Source organism: Phalangium opilio, unplaced genomic scaffold (genome assembly GCF_054372755.1).
Source record: "Phalangium opilio isolate 3A_F unplaced genomic scaffold, DU_Popi_V2 ptg000090l_1, whole genome shotgun sequence".
Classification (NCBI taxonomy): domain Eukaryota; kingdom Metazoa; phylum Arthropoda; class Arachnida; order Opiliones; family Phalangiidae; genus Phalangium; species Phalangium opilio.
The window spans coordinates 959,750-977,464 of record NW_028324195.1 but is presented as its reverse complement, the minus strand read 5'-3'; the positions used below and the strand labels follow the sequence as shown (position 1 = coordinate 977,464).

General features: G+C 45.9%; 2 non-coding genes across 2 annotated transcripts; both read left to right on the top strand.

Annotated features, from left to right (window-relative positions):
* The first annotated feature begins 4,844 nt into the window (after positions 1 to 4,844).
* On the top strand, positions 4,845 to 4,916 carry TRNAP-CGG (transfer RNA proline (anticodon CGG)). The gene has a single exon. It is a non-coding gene; the product is annotated as a tRNA-Pro (tRNA).
* A 1,852-nt stretch (positions 4,917 to 6,768) lies between these two features.
* Positions 6,769 to 6,842, top strand: TRNAP-AGG (transfer RNA proline (anticodon AGG)). Its single transcript has one exon. It is a non-coding gene; the product is annotated as a tRNA-Pro (tRNA).
* Positions 6,843 to 17,715: the final 10,873 nt, after the last annotated feature.

Below are 17,715 nucleotides of genomic sequence, written 5' to 3'. Positions count from 1 at the left end.
AGCTGAGCATGTTTTATTGTCATTTTTCGTCCGTTGGTCTAAGGGTATGGTACTCGCTTAGGGTGTGAGTGGTCCCGGGTTCAAATCCCGGACGGACCCGAGTTTTACCAGAAGTAATTTAGTGACTATTTAAACGCAACTAACATCAAGGTAGGCCTAGGGGATGAGCATGTTTCAGGGTCATACATGGTCCGTTGGTGTAGGGGTATGATACTCGCTTTGGGTGTGAGTGGTCCCGGGTTCAAATCCTTGACGGAACCGAGTTTTGCAGAAGTAATTTAGCGTCTATTTAAATGCAACTAATTAAATTGCAGGCCTACGAGCTGAGCATGTTTCATTGTCATACTTCGTCCGTTGGTCTAGGGGTATGATACTCGCTTCGGGCGTGAGTGGTCCCGGGATCAAATCCCGGACGGACCCGAGTTTTTCCAGAAGTAATTTAGCGACTATTTAAATGCAACTAGTTAAATTGTAGGCCTACGAGCTGAGCATGTTTTATTGTCATTTTTCGTCCGTTGGTCTAAGGATATGGTACTCGCTTAGGGTGTGAGTGGACCCGGGTTCAAATCCCGGACGGACCCGAGTTTTACCAGAAGTAATTTAGTGACTATTTAAACGCAACTAACATCAAGGTAGGCCTAGGGGATGAGCATGTTTCAGGGTCATACATGGTCCGTTGGTGTAGGGGTATGATACTCGCTTCGGGTGTGAGTGGTCCCGGGTTCAAATCCTGGACGGAAACTAGTTTTGCAGAAGTAATTTAGCGTCTATTTAAATGCACCTAATTAAATTGTAGGCCTACGAGCTGAGCATGTTTCTGTGTCATACTTCGTCCGTTGGTCTAGGAGTATGATACTCGCTTCGGGCGTTAGTGGTCCCGGGATCAAATCCCGGACGGACCCGAGTTTTTCCAGAAGTAATTTAGCGACTATTTAAATGCAACTAGTTAAATTGTAGGCCTACGAGCTGAGCATGTTTTATTGTCATATTTCGTCCGTTGGTCTAAGGGTATGGTACTCGCTTCGGGTGTGAGTGGTCCCGGGTTCAAATCCTGGACGGAAACGAGTTTTGCAGAAGTAATTTAGCGTCTATTTAAATGCAACTAATTAAATTGCAGGCCTACGAGCTGAGCATGTTTCATTGTCATACTTCGTCCGTTGGTCTAGGGGTATGATACTCGATTAGGGTGTGAGTGGTCCCGGGTTCAAATCCCGGACGGACCCGAGTTTTTCCAGAAGTAATTTAGTGACTATTTAAACGCAACTAACATCAAGGTAGGCCTAGGGGATGAGCATGTTTCAGGGTCATACATGGTCCGTTGGTGTAGGGGTATGATACTCGCTTCGGGTGTGAGTGGTCCCGGGTTCAAATCCTTGACGGAACCGAGTTTTGCAGAAGTAATTTAGCGTCTATTTAAATGCACCTAATTAAATTGTAGGCCTACGAGCTGAGCATGTTTCTGTGTCACACTTCGTCCGTTTGTCTAAGGGTATGATACTCGCTTAGGGTGTGAGTGGTCCCGGGTTCAAATCCCGGACGGATCCGAGTTTTTCCAGAAGTAATTTAGCGACTATTTAAATGCAACTAGTTAAATTGTAGGCCTACGAGCTGAGCATGTTTTATTGTCATTTTTCGTCCGTTGGTCTAAGGGTATGGTACTCGCTTCGGGTGTGAGTGGTCCCGGGTTCAAATCCTGGACGGAAACGAGTTTTGCAGAAGTAATTTAGCGTCTATTTAAATGCAACTAATTAAATTGCAGGCCTACGAGCTGAGCATGTTTCATTGTCATACTTCGTCCGTTGGTCTAGGGGTATGATACTCGCTTCGGGCGTGAGTGGTCCCGGGATCAAATCCCGGACGGACCCGAGTTTTTCCAGAAGTAATTTAGCGACTATTTAAATGCAACTAGTTAAATTGTAGGCCTACGAGCTGAGCATGTTTTGTTGTCATTTTTCGTCCGTTGGTCTAAGGGTATGGTACTCGCTTAGGGTGTGAGCGGTCCCGGGTTCAAATCCCGGACGTACCCGAGTTCTACCAGAAGTAATTTAGTGACTATTTAAACGCAACTAACATCAAGGTAGGCCTAGGGGATGAGCATGTTTCAGGGTCATACATGGTCCGTTGTTGTAGGGGTATGATACTCGATTAGGGTGTGAGTGGTCCCGGGTTCAAATCCCGGACGGACCCGAGTTTTTCCAGAAGTAATTTAGCGACTATTTAAATGCAACTAGTTAAATTTTAGGCCTACGAGCTGAGCATGTTTTATTGTCATTTTTCGTCCGTTGGTCTAAGGGTATGGTACTCGCTTAGGGTGTGAGTGGTCCCGGGTTCAAATCCCGGACGGACCCGAGTTTTACCAGAAGTAATTTAGTGACTATTTAAACGCAACTAACATCAAGGTAGGCCTAGGGGATGAGCATGTTTCAGGGTCATACATGGTCCGTTGGTGTAGGGGTATGATACTCGCTTTGGGTGTGAGTGGTCCCGGGTTCAAATCCTTGACGGAACCGAGTTTTGCAGAAGTAATTTAGCGTCTATTTAAATGCAACTAATTAAATTGCAGGCCTACGAGCTGAGCATGTTTCATTGTCATACTTCGTCCGTTGGTCTAGGGGTATGATACTCGCTTCGGGCGTGAGTGGTCCCGGGATCAAATCCCGGACGGACCCGAGTTTTTCCAGAATTAATTTAGCGACTATTTAAATGCAACTAGTTAAATTGTAGGCCTACGAGCTGAGCATGTTTTATTGTCATTTTTCGTCCGTTGGTCTAAGGATATGGTACTCGCTTAGGGTGTGAGTGGACCCGGGTTCAAATCCCGGACGGACCCGAGTTTTACCAGAAGTAATTTAGTGACTATTTAAACGCAACTAACATCAAGGTAGGCCTAGGGGATGAGCATGTTTCAGGGTCATACATGGTCCGTTGGTGTAGGGGTATGATACTCGCTTCGGGTGTGAGTGGTCCCGGGTTCAAATCCTGGACGGAAACTAGTTTTGCAGAAGTAATTTAGCGTCTATTTAAATGCACCTAATTAAATTGTAGGCCTACGAGCTGAGCATGTTTCTGTGTCATACTTCGTCCGTTGGTCTAGGAGTATGATACTCGCTTCGGGCGTTAGTGGTCCCGGGATCAAATCCCGGACGGACCCGAGTTTTTCCAGAAGTAATTTAGCGACTATTTAAATGCAACTAGTTAAATTGTAGGCCTACGAGCTGAGCATGTTTTATTGTCATATTTCGTCCGTTGGTCTAAGGGTATGGTACTCGCTTCGGGTGTGAGTGGTCCCGGGTTCAAATCCTGGACGGAAACGAGTTTTGCAGAAGTAATTTAGCGTCTATTTAAATGCAACTAATTAAATTGCAGGCCTACGAGCTGAGCATGTTTCATTGTCATACTTCGTCCGTTGGTCTAGGGGTATGATACTCGATTAGGGTGTGAGTGGTCCCGGGTTCAAATCCCGGACGGACCCGAGTTTTTCCAGAAGTAATTTAGTGACTATTTAAACGCAACTAACATCAAGGTAGGCCTAGGGGATGAGCATGTTTCAGGGTCATACATGGTCCGTTGGTGTAGGGGTATGATACTCGCTTCGGGTGTGAGTGGTCCCGGGTTCAAATCCTTGACGGAACCGAGTTTTGCAGAAGTAATTTAGCGTCTATTTAAATGCACCTAATTAAATTGTAGGCCTACGAGCTGAGCATGTTTCTGTGTCACACTTCGTCCGTTTGTCTAAGGGTATGATACTCGCTTAGGGTGTGAGTGGTCCCGGGTTCAAATCCCGGACGGATCCGAGTTTTTCCAGAAGTAATTTAGCGACTATTTAAATGCAACTAGTTAAATTGTAGGCCTACGAGCTGAGCATGTTTTATTGTCATTTTTCGTCCGTTGGTCTAAGGGTATGGTACTCGCTTCGGGTGTGAGTGGTCCCGGGTTCAAATCCTGGACGGAAACGAGTTTTGCAGAAGTAATATAGCGTCTATTTAAATGCAACTAATTAAATTGCAGGCCTACGAGCTGAGCATGTTTCATTGTCATACTTCGTCCGTTGGTCTAGGGGTATGATACTCGCTTAGGGTGTGAGCGGTCCCGGGTTCAAATCCCGGACGGACCCGAGTTCTACCAGAAGTAATTTAGTGACTATTTAAACGCAACTAACATCAAGGTAGGCCTAGGGGATGAGCATGTTTCAGGGTCATACATGGTCCGTTGGTCTAGGAGTATGATACTCTCTTCGGGTGTGAGTGGTCCCGGGTTCAAATCCCGGACGGAAACGAGTTTTGCAGAAGTAATTTAGTGACTATTTAAACGCAACCAACATCAAGGTAGGCCTACGGGATGAGCATGTTTCAGGGTCATACATGGTCCGTTGGTCTAGGAGTATGATACTCTCTTCGGGTGTGAGTGGTCCCGGGTTCAAATCCTTGACGGAACCGAGTTTTGCAGAAGTAATTTAGCGTCTATTTAAATGCAACTAATTAAATTGCAGGCCTACGAGCTGAGCATGTTTCAGGGTCATACATGGTCCGTTGGTCTAGGGGTATGATACTCGCTTCGGGTGTGAGTGGTCTCGGGTTCAAATCCTGGACGGAAACGAGTTTTGCAGAAGTAATTTAGCGTCTATTTAAATGCACCTAATTAAATTGTAGGCCTACGAGCTGAGCATGTTTCTGTGTCATACTTCGTCCGTTGGTCTAGGGGTATGATACTCGCTTCGGGCGTGAGTGGTCCCGGGATCAAATCCCGGACGGACCCGAGTTTTTCCAGAAGTAATTTAGCGACTATTTAAACGCAACTAACATCAAGGTAGGCCTAGGGGATGAGCATGTTTCAGGGTCATACATGGTCCGTTGGTGTAGGGGTATGATACTCGCTTCGGGTGTGAGTGGTCCCGGGTTCAAATCCCGGACGGACCCGAGTTTTTCCAGAAGTAATTTAGCGACTATTTAAATGCAACTAGTTAAATTGTAGGCCTACGAGCTGAGCATGTTTTATTGTCATTTTTCGTCCGTTGGTCAAAGGGTATGATACTCGCTTAGGGTGTGAGTGGTCCCGGGTTCAAATCCCGGACGGAAACGAGTTTTGCAGAAGTAATTTAGTGACTATTTAAACGCAACTAACATCAAGGTAGGCCTACGGGATGAGCATGTTTCAGGGTCATACATGGTCCGTTGGTCTAGGAGTATGATACTCGCTTCGGGTGTGAGTGGTCCCGGGTTCAAATCCTTGACGGAACCGAGTTTTGCAGAAGTAATTTAGCGTCTATTTAAATGCAACTAATTAAATTGCAGGCCTACGAGCTGAGCATGTTTCAGGGTCATACATGGTCCGTTGGTCTAGGGGTATGATACTCGCTTCGGGTGTGAGTGGTCTCGGGTTCAAATCCTGGACGGAAACGAGTTTTGCAGAAGTAATTTAGCGTCTATTTAAATGCACCTAATTAAATTGTAGGCCTACGAGCTGAGCATGTTTCTGTGTCATACTTCGTCCGTTGGTCTAGGGGTATGATACTCGCTTCGGGCGTGAGTGGTCCCGGGATCAAATCCCGGACGGACCCGAGTTTTTCCAGAAGTAATTTAGCGACTATTTAAACGCAACTAACATCAAGGTAGGCCTAGGGGATGAGCATGTTTCAGGGTCATACATGGTCCTTTGGTGTAGGGGTATGATACTCGCTTCGGGTGTGAGTGGTCCCGGGTTCAAATCCTTGACGGAACCGAGTTTTGCAGAAGTAATTTAGCGTCTATTTAAATGCACCTAATTAAATTGTAGGCCTACGAGCTGAGCATGTTTCTGTGTCACACTTCGTCCGTTTGTCTAAGGGTATGATACTCGCTTAGGGTGTGAGTGGTCCCGGGTTCAAATCCCGGACGGATCCGAGTTTTTCCAGAAGTAATTTAGCGACTATTTAAATGCAACTAGTTAAATTGTAGGCCTACGAGCTGAGCATGTTTTATTGTCATTTTTCGTCCGTTGGTCAAAGGGTATGATACTCGCTTAGGGTGTGAGTGGTCCCGGGTTCAAATCCCGGACGGAAACGAGTTTTGCAGAAGTAATTTAGTGACTATTTAAACGCAACTAACATCAAGGTAGGCCTACGGGATGAGCATGTTTCAGGGTCATACATGGTCCGTTGGTCTAGGAGTATGATACTCGCTTCGGGTGTGAGTGGTCCCGGGTTCAAATCCTTGACGGAACCGAGTTTTGCAGAAGTAATTTAGCGTCTATTTAAATGCAACTAATTAAATTGCAGGCCTACGAGCTGAGCATGTTTCAGGGTCATACATGGTCCGTTGGTCTAGGGGTATGATACTCGCTTCGGGTGTGAGTGGTCTCGGGTTCAAATCCTGGACGGAAACGAGTTTTGCAGAAGTAATTTAGCGTCTATTTAAATGCACCTAATTAAATTGTAGGCCTACGAGCTGAGCATGTTTCTGTGTCATACTTCGTCCGTTGGTCTAGGGGTATGATACTCGCTTCGGGCGTGAGTGGTCCCGGGATCAAATCCCGGACGGACCCGAGTTTTTCCAGAAGTAATTTAGCGACTATTTAAACGCAACTAACATCAAGGTAGGCCTAGGGGATGAGCATGTTTCAGGGTCATACATGGTCCGTTGGTGTAGGGGTATGATACTCGCTTCGGGTGTGAGTGGTCCCGGGTTCAAATCCTGGACGGAAACGAGTTTTGCAGAAGTAATTTAGCGTCTATTTAAATGCAACTAATTAAATTGCAGGCCTACGAGCTGAGCATGTTTCATTGTCATACTTCGTCCGTTGGTCTAGGGGTATGATACTCGCTTAGGGTGTGAGTGGTCCCGGGTTCAAATCCCGGACGGACCCGAGTTTTTCCAGAAGTAATTTAGCGACTAATTAAATGCAACTAGTTAAATTGTAGGCCTACGAGCTGAGCATGTTTTATTGTCATTTTTCGTCCCTTGGTCTAAGGGTATGGTACTCGCTTAGGGTGTGAGTGGTCCCGGGTTCAAATCCCGGACGGACCCGAGTTTTACCAATAGTAATTTAGTGACTATTTAAACGCAACTAACATCAAGGTAGGCCTAGGGGATGAGCATGTTTCAGGGTCATACATGGTCCGTTGGTGTAGGGGTATGATACTCGCTTTGGGTGTGAGTGGTCCCGGGTTCAAATCCTTGACGGAACCGAGTTTTGCAGAAGTAATTTAGCGTCTATTTAAATGCAACTAATTAAATTGCAGGCCTACGAGCTGAGCATGTTTCATTGTCATACTTCGTCCGTTGGTCTAGGGGTATGATACTCGCTTCGGGCGTGAGTGGTCCCGGGATCAAATCCCGGACGGACCCGAGTTTTTCCAGAAGTAATTTAGCGACTATTTAAATGCAACTAGTTAAATTGTAGGCCTACGAGCTGAGCATGTTTTATTGTCATTTTTCGTCCGTTGGTCTAAGGATATGGTACTCGCTTAGGGTGTGAGTGGACCCGGGTTCAAATCCCGGACGGACCCGAGTTTTACCAGAAGTAATTTAGTGACTATTTAAACGCAACTAACATCAAGGTAGGCCTAGGGGATGAGCATGTTTCAGGGTCATACATGGTCCGTTGGTGTAGGGGTATGATACTCGCTTCGGGTGTGAGTGGTCCCGGGTTCAAATCCTGGACGGAAACTAGTTTTGCAGAAGTAATTTAGCGTCTATTTAAATGCACCTAATTAAATTGTAGGCCTACGAGCTGAGCATGTTTCTGTGTCATACTTCGTCCGTTGGTCTAGGAGTATGATACTCGCTTCGGGCGTTAGTGGTCCCGGGATCAAATCCCGGACGGACCCGAGTTTTTCCAGAAGTAATTTAGCGACTATTTAAATGCAACTAGTTAAATTGTAGGCCTACGAGCTGAGCATGTTTTATTGTCATATTTCGTCCGTTGGTCTAAGGGTATGGTACTCGCTTCAGGTGTGAGTGGTCCCGGGTTCAAATCCTGGACGGAAACGAGTTTTGCAGAAGTAATTTAGCGTCTATTTAAATGCAACTAATTAAATTGCAGGCCTACGAGCTGAGCATGTTTCATTGTCATACTTCGTCCGTTGGTCTAGGGGTATGATACTCGATTAGGGTGTGAGTGGTCCCGGGTTCAAATCCCGGACGGACCCGAGTTTTTCCAGAAGTAATTTAGCGACTATTTAAATGCAACTAGTTAAATTTTAGGCCTACGAGCTGAGCATGTTTTATTGTCATTTTTCGTCCGTTGGTCTAAGGGTATGGTACTCGCTTAGGGTGTGAGTGGTCCCGGGTTCAAATCCCGGACGGACCCGAGTTTTACCAGAAGTATTTTAGTGACTATTTAAACGCAACTAACATCAAGGTAGGCCTAGGGGATGAGCATGTTTCAGGGTCATACATGGTCCGTTGGTGTAGGGGTATGATACTCGCTTTGGGTGTGAGTGGTCCCGGGTTCAAATCCTTGACGGAACCGAGTTTTGCAGAAGTAATTTAGCGTCTATTTAAATGCAACTAATTAAATTGCAGGCCTACGAGCTGAGCATGTTTCATTGTCATACTTCGTCCGTTGGTCTAGGGGTATGATACTCGCTTCGGGCGTGAGTGGTCCCGGGATCAAATCCCGGACGGACCCGAGTTTTTCCAGAAGTAATTTAGCGACTATTTAAATGCAACTAGTTAAATTTTAGGCCTACGAGCTGAGCATGTTTTATTGTCATTTTTCGTCCGTTGGTCTAAGGGTATGGTACTCGCTTAGGGTGTGAGTGGTCCCGGGTTCAAATCCCGGACGGACCCGAGTTTTACCAGAAGTAATTTAGTGACTATTTAAACGCAACTAACATCAAGGTAGGCCTAGGGGATGAGCATGTTTCAGGGTCATACATGGTCCGTTGGTGTAGGGGTATGATACTCGCTTCGGGTGTGAGTGGTCCCGGGTTCAAATCCTGGACGGAAACTAGTTTTGCAGAAGTAATTTAGCGTCTATTTAAATGCACCTAATTAAATTGTAGGCCTACGAGCTGAGCATGTTTCTGTGTCATACTTCGTCCGTTGGTCTAGGAGTATGTTACTCGCTTCGGGCGTTAGTGGTCCCGGGATCAAATCCCGGACGGACCCGAGTTTTTCCAGAAGTAATTTAGCGACTATTTAAATGCAACTAGTTAAATTGTAGGCCTACGAGCTGAGCATGTTTTATTGTCATATTTCGTCCGTTGGTCTAAGGGTATGGTACTCGCTTCAGGTGTGAGTGGTCCCGGGTTCAAATCCTGGACGGAAACGAGTTTTGCAGAAGTAATTTAGCGTCTATTTAAATGCAACTAATTAAATTGCAGGCCTACGAGCTGAGCATGTTTCATTGTCATACTTCGTCCGTTGGTCTAGGGGTATGATACTCGATTAGGGTGTGAGTGGTCCCGGGTTCAAATCCCGGACGGACCCGAGTTTTTCCAGAAGTAATTTAGCGACTATTTAAATGCAACTAGTTAAATTTTAGGCCTACGAGCTGAGCATGTTTTATTGTCATTTTTCGTCCGTTGGTCTAAGGGTATGGTACTCGCTTAGGGTGTGAGTGGTCCCGGGTTCAAATCCCGGACGGACCCGAGTTTTACCAGAAGTATTTTAGTGACTATTTAAACGCAACTAACATCAAGGTAGGCCTAGGGGATGAGCATGTTTCAGGGTCATACATGGTCCGTTGGTGTAGGGGTATGATACTCGCTTTGGGTGTGAGTGGTCCCGGGTTCAAATCCTTGACGGAACCGAGTTTTGCAGAAGTAATTTAGCGTCTATTTAAATGCAACTAATTAAATTGCAGGCCTACGAGCTGAGCATGTTTCATTGTCATACTTCGTCCGTTGGTCTAGGGGTATGATACTCGCTTCGGGCGTGAGTGGTCCCGGGATCAAATCCCGGACGGACCCGAGTTTTTCCAGAAGTAATTTAGCGACTATTTAAATGCAACTAGTTAAATTTTAGGCCTACGAGCTGAGCATGTTTTATTGTCATTTTTCGTCCGTTGGTCTAAGGGTATGGTACTCGCTTAGGGTGTGAGTGGTCCCGGGTTCAAATCCCGGACGGACCCGAGTTTTACCAGAAGTAATTTAGTGACTATTTAAACGCAACTAACATCAAGGTAGGCCTAGGGGATGAGCATGTTTCAGGGTCATACATGGTCCGTTGGTGTAGGGGTATGATACTCGCTTTGGGTGTGAGTGGTCCCGGGTTCAAATCCTTGACGGAACCGAGTTTTGCAGAAGTAATTTAGCGTCTATTTAAATGCAACTAATTAAATTGCAGGCCTACGAGCTGAGCATGTTTCATTGTCATACTTCGTCCGTTGGTCTAGGGGTATGATACTTGCTTCGGGCGTGAGTGGTCCCGGGATCAAATCCCGGACGGACCCGAGTTTTTCCAGAAGTAATTTAGCGACTATTTAAATGCAACTAGTTAAATTGTAGGCCTACGAGCTGAGCATGTTTTATTGTCATTTTTCGTCCGTTGGTCTAAGGATATGGTACTCGCTTAGGGTGTGAGTGGACCCGGGTTCAAATCCCGGACGGACCCGAGTTTTACCAGAAGTAATTTAGTGACTATTTAAACGCAACTAACATCAAGGTAGGCCTAGGGGATGAGCATGTTTCAGGGTCATACATGGTCCGTTGGTGTAGGGGTATGATACTCGCTTCGGGTGTGAGTGGTCCCGGGTTCAAATCCTGGACGGAAACTAGTTTTGCAGAAGTAATTTAGCGTCTATTTAAATGCACCTAATTAAATTGTAGGCCTACGAGCTGAGCATGTTTCTGTGTCATACTTCGTCCGTTGGTCTAGGAGTATGATACTCGCTTCGGGCGTTAGTGGTCCCGGGATCAAATCCCGGACGGACCCGAGTTTTTCCAGAAGTAATTTAGCGACTATTTAAATGCAACTAGTTAAATTGTAGGCCTACGAGCTGAGCATGTTTTATTGTCATATTTCGTCCGTTGGTCTAAGGGTATGGTACTCGCTTCGGGTGTGAGTGGTCCCGGGTTCAAATCCTGGACGGAAACGAGTTTTGCAGAAGTAATTTAGCGTCTATTTAAATGCAACTAATTAAATTGCAGGCCTACGAGCTGAGCATGTTTCATTGTCATACTTCGTCCGTTGGTCTAGGGGTATGATACTCGATTAGGGTGTGAGTGGTCCCGGGTTCAAATCCCGGACGGACCCGAGTTTTTCCAGAAGTAATTTAGCGACTATTTAAATGCAACTAGTTAAATTTTAGGCCTACGAGCTGAGCATGTTTTATTGTCATTTTTCGTCCGTTGGTCTAAGGGTATGGTACTCGCTTAGGGTGTGAGTGGTCCCGGGTTCAAATCCCGGACGGACCCGAGTTTTACCAGAAGTAATTTAGTGACTATTTAAACGCAACTAACATCAAGGTAGGCCTAGGGGATGAGCATGTTTCAGGGTCATACATGGTCCGTTGGTGTAGGGGTATGATACTCGCTTCGGGTGTGAGTGGTCCCGGGTTCAAATCCTTGACGGAACCGAGTTTTGCAGAAGTAATTTAGCGTCTATTTAAATGCACCTAATTAAATTGTAGGCCTACGAGCTGAGCATGTTTCTGTGTCACACTTCGTCCGTTTGTCTAAGGGTATGGTACTCGCTTAGGGTGTGAGTGGTCCCGGGTTCAAATCCCGGACGGACCCGAGTTTTACCAGAAGTAATTTAGTGACTATTTAAACGCAACTAACATCAAGGTAGGCCTAGGGGATGAGCATGTTTCAGGGTCATACATGGTCCGTTGGTGTAGGGGTATGATACTCGCTTCGGGTGTGAGTGGTCCCGGGTTCAAATCCTTGACGGAACCGAGTTTTGCAGAAGTAATTTAGCGTCTATTTAAATGCAACTAATTAAATTGCAGGCCTACGAGCTGAGCTTGTTTCAGGGTCATACATGGTCCGTTGGTCTAGGGGTATGATACTCGCTTCGGTTGTGAGTGGTCCCGGGTTCAAATCCTGGACGGAAACGAGTTTTGCAGAAGTAATTTAGCGTCTATGTAAATGCACCTAATTAAATTGTAGGCCTACGAGCTGAGCATGTTTCTGTGTCATACTTCGTCCGTTGGTCTAGAGGTATGATACTCGATTAGGGTGTGAGTGGTCCCGGGTTCAAATCCCGGACGGACCCGAGTTTTTCCAGAAGTAATTTAGCGACTATTTAAATGCAACTAGTTAAATTTTAGGCCTACGAGCTGAGCATGTTTTATTGTCATTTTTCGTCCGTTGGTCTAAGGGTATGGTACTCGCTTAGGGTGTGAGTGGTCCCGGGTTCAAATCCCGGACGGACCCGAGTTTTACCAGAAGTAATTTAGTGACTATTTAAACGCAACTAACATCAAGGTAGGCCTAGGGGATGAGCATGTTTCAGGGTCATACATGGTCCGTTGGTGTAGGGGTATGATACTCGCTTCGGGTGTGAGTGGTCCCGGGTTCAAATCCTTGACGGAACCGAGTTTTGCAGAAGTAATTTAGCGTCTATTTAAATGCACCTAATTAAATTGTAGGCCTACGAGCTGAGCATGTTTCTGTGTCACACTTCGTCCGTTTGTCTAAGGGTATGATACTCGCTTAGGGTGTGAGTGGTCCCGGGTTCAAATCCCGGACGGATCCGAGTTTTTCCAGAAGTAATTTAGCGACTATTTAAATGCAACTAGTTAAATTGTAGGCCTACGAGCTGAGCATGTTTTATTGTCATTTTTCGTCCGTTGGTCTAAGGGTATGGTACTCGCTTCGGGTGTGAGTGGTCCCGGGTTCAAATCCTGGACGGAAACGAGTTTTGCAGAAGTAATTTAGCGTCTATTTAAATGCAACTAATTAAATTGCAGGCCTACGAGCTGAGCATGTTTCATTGTCATACTTCGTCCGTTGGTCTAGGGGTATGATACTCGCTTCGGGCGTGAGTGGTCCCGGGATCAAATCCCGGACGGACCCGAGTTTTTCCAGAAGTAATTTAGCGACTATTTAAATGCAACTAGTTAAATTGTTGGCCTACGAGCTGAGCATGTTTTATTGTCATTTTTCGTCCGTTGGTCTAAGGGTATGGTACTCGCTTAGGGTGTGAGCGGTCCCGGGTTCAAATCCCGGACGGACCCGAGTTTTACCAGAAGTAATTTAGTGACTATTTAAACGCAACTAACATCAAGGTAGGCCTAGGGGATGAGCATGTTTCAGGGTCATACATGGTCCGTTGTTGTAGGGGTATGATACTCGCTTAGGGTGTGAGTGGTCCCGGGTTCAAATCCCGGACGGATCCGAGTTTTTCCAGAAGTAATTTAGCGACTATTTAAATGCAACTAGTTAAATTGTAGGCCTACGAGCTGAACATGTTTCGTTGTCATTTTTCGTCCGTTGGTCTAAGGGTATGATACGCGCTTAGGGTGTGAGTGGTCCCGGGTTCAAATCCTGGACGGACGGACCCGAGTTTTTCCAGAAGTAATTTAGCGACTATTTAAATGCAACTAGTTAAATTGTAGGCCTACGAGCTGAGCATGTTTCATTGTCATTTTTCGTCCGTTGGTCAAAGGGTATGATACTCGCTTAGGGTGTGAGTGGTCCCGGGTTCAAATCCCGGACGGAAACGAGTTTTGCAGAAGTAATTTAGTGACTATTTAAACGCAACTAACATCAAGGTAGGCCTACGGGATGAGCATGTTTCAGGGTCATACATGGTCCGTTGGTCTAGGGGTATGATACTCGCTTCGGGTGTGAGTGGTCCCGGGTTCAAATCCTTGACGGAACCGAGTTTTGCAGAAGTAATTTAGCGTCTATTTAAATGCAACTAATTAAATTGCAGGCCTACGAGCTGAGCATGTTTCAGGGTCATACATGGTCCGTTGGTCTAGGGGTATGATACTCGCTTCGGGTGTGAGTGGTCCCGGGTTCAAATCCTGGACGGAAACGAGTTTTGCAGAAGTAATTTAGCGTCTATTTAAATGCAACTAATTAAATTGCAGGCCTACGAGCTGAGCATGTTTCATTGTCATACTTCGTCCGTTGGTCTAGGGGTATGATACTCGCTTCGGGCGTGAGTGGTCCCGGGATCAAATCCCGGACGGACCTGAGTTTTTGCAGAAGTCAATTAGTGACTATTTAAATGCAACTAACTACAGGGTAGGCCTATAAGTTGAGCGGGTTGTTATGTAACACACATGGTCCGTTGGTCTAGGGGTGTGATACTCGCTTAGGATGCGAGTGGTCCCGGGTTCAAATCCCGGACGCAGTCGAGTATTGCAGAAGTAATTTAGCGACTATTTAAATGCACCTAATTAAATTGTAGGCCTACGATCTGAGCATGTTTCATTGTCATTTTTCGTCCGTTTGTCTAAGGGTATGGTACTCGCTTAGGGTGTGAGAGGTCCCGGGTTCAAATCCCGGACGGACCCGAGTTTTACCAGAAGTAATTTAGTGACTATTTAAACGCAACTAACATCAAGGTAGGCCTAGGGGATGAGCATGTTTCAGGGTCATACATGGTCCGTTGGTGTAGGGGTATGATACTCGCTTCGGGTGTGAGTGGTCCCGGGTTCAAATCCTTGACGGAGTCGAGTTTTGCAGAAGTAATTTAGCGTCTATTTAAATGCAACTAATTAAATTGCAGGCCTACGAGCTGAGCATGTTTCAGGGTCATACATGGTCCGTTGGTCTAGGGGTATGATACTCGCTTCGGGTGTGAGTGGTCCCGGGTTCAAATCCTGGACGGAAACGAGTTTTGCAGAAGTAATTTAGCGTCTATGTAAATGCACCTAATTAAATTGTAGGCCTACGAGCTGAGCATGTTTCTGTGTCATACTTCGTCCGTTGGTCTAAGGGTATGATACTCGCTTAGGGTGTGAGTGGTCCCGGGTTCAAATCCCGGACGGATCCGAGTTTTTCCAGAAGTAATTTAGCGACTATTTAAATGCAACTAGTTAAATTGTAGGCCTACGAGCTGAGCATGTTTCATTGTCATTTTTCGTCCGTTGGTCTAAGGGTATGATACGCGCTTAGGGTGTGAGTGGTCCCGGGTTCAAATCCTGGACGGACGGACCCGAGTTTTTCCAGAAGTAATTTAGCGACTATTTAAATGCAACTAGTTAAATTGTAGGTCTACGAGCTGAGCATGTTTCATTGTCATTTTTCGTCCGTTGGTCAAAGGGTATGATACTCGCTTAGGGTGTGAGTGGTCCCGGGTTCAAATCCCGGACGGAAACGAGTTTTGCAGAAGTAATTTAGTGACTATTTAAACGCAACTAACATCAAGGTAGGCCTACGGGATGAGCATGTTTCAGGGTCATACATGGTCCGTTGGTCTAGGGGTATGATACTCGCTTCGGGTGTGAGTGGTCCCGGGTTCAAATCCTTGACGGAACCGAGTTTTGCAGAAGTAATTTAGCGTCTATTTAAATGCAACTAATTAAATTGCAGGCCTACGAGCTGAGCATGTTTCAGGGTCATACATGGTCCGTTGGTCTAGGGGTATGATACTCGCTTCGGGTGTGAGTGGTCCCGGGTTCAAATCCTGGACGGAAACGAGTTTTGCAGAAGTAATTTAGCGTCTATTTAAATGCAACTAATTAAATTGCAGGCCTACGAGCTGAGCATGTTTCATTGTCATACTTCGTCCGTTGGTCTAGGGGTATGATACTCGCTTCGGGCGTGAGTGGTCCCGGGATCAAATCCCGGACGGACCTGAGTTTTTGCAGAAGTCAATTAGTGACTATTTAAATGCAACTAACTACAGGGTAGGCCTATAAGTTGAGCGGGTTGTTATGTAACACACATGGTCCGTTGGTCTAGGGGTGTGATACTCGCTTAGGATGCGAGTGGTCCCGGGTTCAAATCCCGGACGGAGTCGAGTTTTGCAGAAGTAATTTAGCGACTATTTAAATGCACCTAATTAAATTGTAGGCCTACGATCTGAGCATGTTTCATTGTCATTTTTCGTCCGTTTGTCTAAGGGTATGGTACTCGCTTAGGGTGTGAGAGGTCCCGGGTTCAAATCCCGGACGGACCCGAGTTTTACCAGAAGTAATTTAGTGACTATTTAAACGCAACTAACATCAAGGTAGGCCTAGGGGATGAGCATGTTTCAGGGTCATACATGGTCCGTTGGTGTAGGGGTATGATACTCGCTTCGGGTGTGAATGGTCCCGGGTTCAAATCCTTGACGGAGTCGAGTTTTGCAGAAGTAATTTAGCGTCTATTTAAATGCAACTAATTAAATTGCAGGCCTACGAGCTGAGCATGTTTCAGGGTCATACATGGTCCGTTGGTCTAGGGGTATGATACTCGCTTCGGGTGTGAGTGGTCCCGGGTACAAATCCTGGACGGAAACGAGTTTTGCAGTAGTAATTTAGCGTCTATTTAAATGCACCTAATTAAATTGTAGGCCTACGAGCTGAGCATGTTTCTGTGTCATACTTCGTCCGTTGGTCTAAGGGTATGATACTCGCTTAGGGTGTGAGTGGTCCCGGGTTCATTCCCGGACGGAAACGAGTTTTGCAGAAGTAATTTAGTGACTATTTGAACGCAACTAACATCAAGGTAGGCCTACAGGATGAGCTTGTTTCAGGGTCATACGTGGTCCGTTGGTCTAGGGGTATGATTCTCGCTTCGGGTGTGAGTGGTCCCGGGTTCGAATCCTGGACGGAAACGAGTTTTTCCAGAAGTAATTTAGCGACTATTTAAATGCAACTAGTTAAATTGTAGGCCTACGAGCTGAGCATGTTTCATTGTCATTTTTCGTCCGTTGGTCTAAGGGTATGATACGCGCTTAGGCTGTGAGTGGTCCCGGGTTCAAATCCTGGACGGACGGACCCGAGTTTTTCCAGAAGTAATTTAGCGACTATTTAAATGCAACTAGTTAAATTGTAGGCCTACGAGCTGAGCATGTTTCATTGTCATTTTTCGTCCGTTGGTCAAAGGGTATGATACTCGCTTAGGGTGTGAGTGGTCCCGGGTTCAAATCCCGGACGGAAACGAGTTTTGCAGAAGTAATTTAGTGACTATTTAAACGCAACTAACATCAAGGTAGGCCTACGGGATGAGCATGTTTCAGGGTCATACATGGTCCGTTGGTCTAGGGGTATGATACTCGCTTCGGGTGTGAGTGGTCCCGGGTTCAAATCCTTGACGGAACCGAGTTTTGCAGAAGTAATTTAACGTCTATTTAAATGCAACTAGTTAAATTGCAGGCCTACGAGCTGAGCATGTTTCAGGGTCATACATGGTCCGTTGGTCTAGGGGTATGATACTCGCTTCGGGTGTGAGTGGTCCCGGGTTCAAATCCTGGACGGAAACGAGTTTTGCAGAAGTAATTTAGCGTCTATTTAAATGCAACTAATTAAATTGCAGGCCTACGAGCTGAGCATGTTTCATTGTCATACTTCGTCCGTTGGTCTAGGGGTATGATACTCGCTTCGGGCGTGAGTGGTCCCGGGATCAAATCCCGGACGGACCTGAGTTTTTGCAGAAGTCAATTAGTGACTATTTAAATGCAACTAACTACAGGGTAGGCCTATAAGTTGAGCGGGTTGTTATGTAACACACATGGTCCGTTGGTCTAGGGGTGTGATACTCGCTTAGGATGCGAGTGGTCCCGGGTTCAAATCCCGGACGGAGTCGAGTTTTGCAGAAGTAATTTAGCGACTATTTAAATGCACCTAATTAAATTGTAGGCCTACGATCTGAGCATGTTTCATTGTCATTTTTCGTCCGTTGGTCTA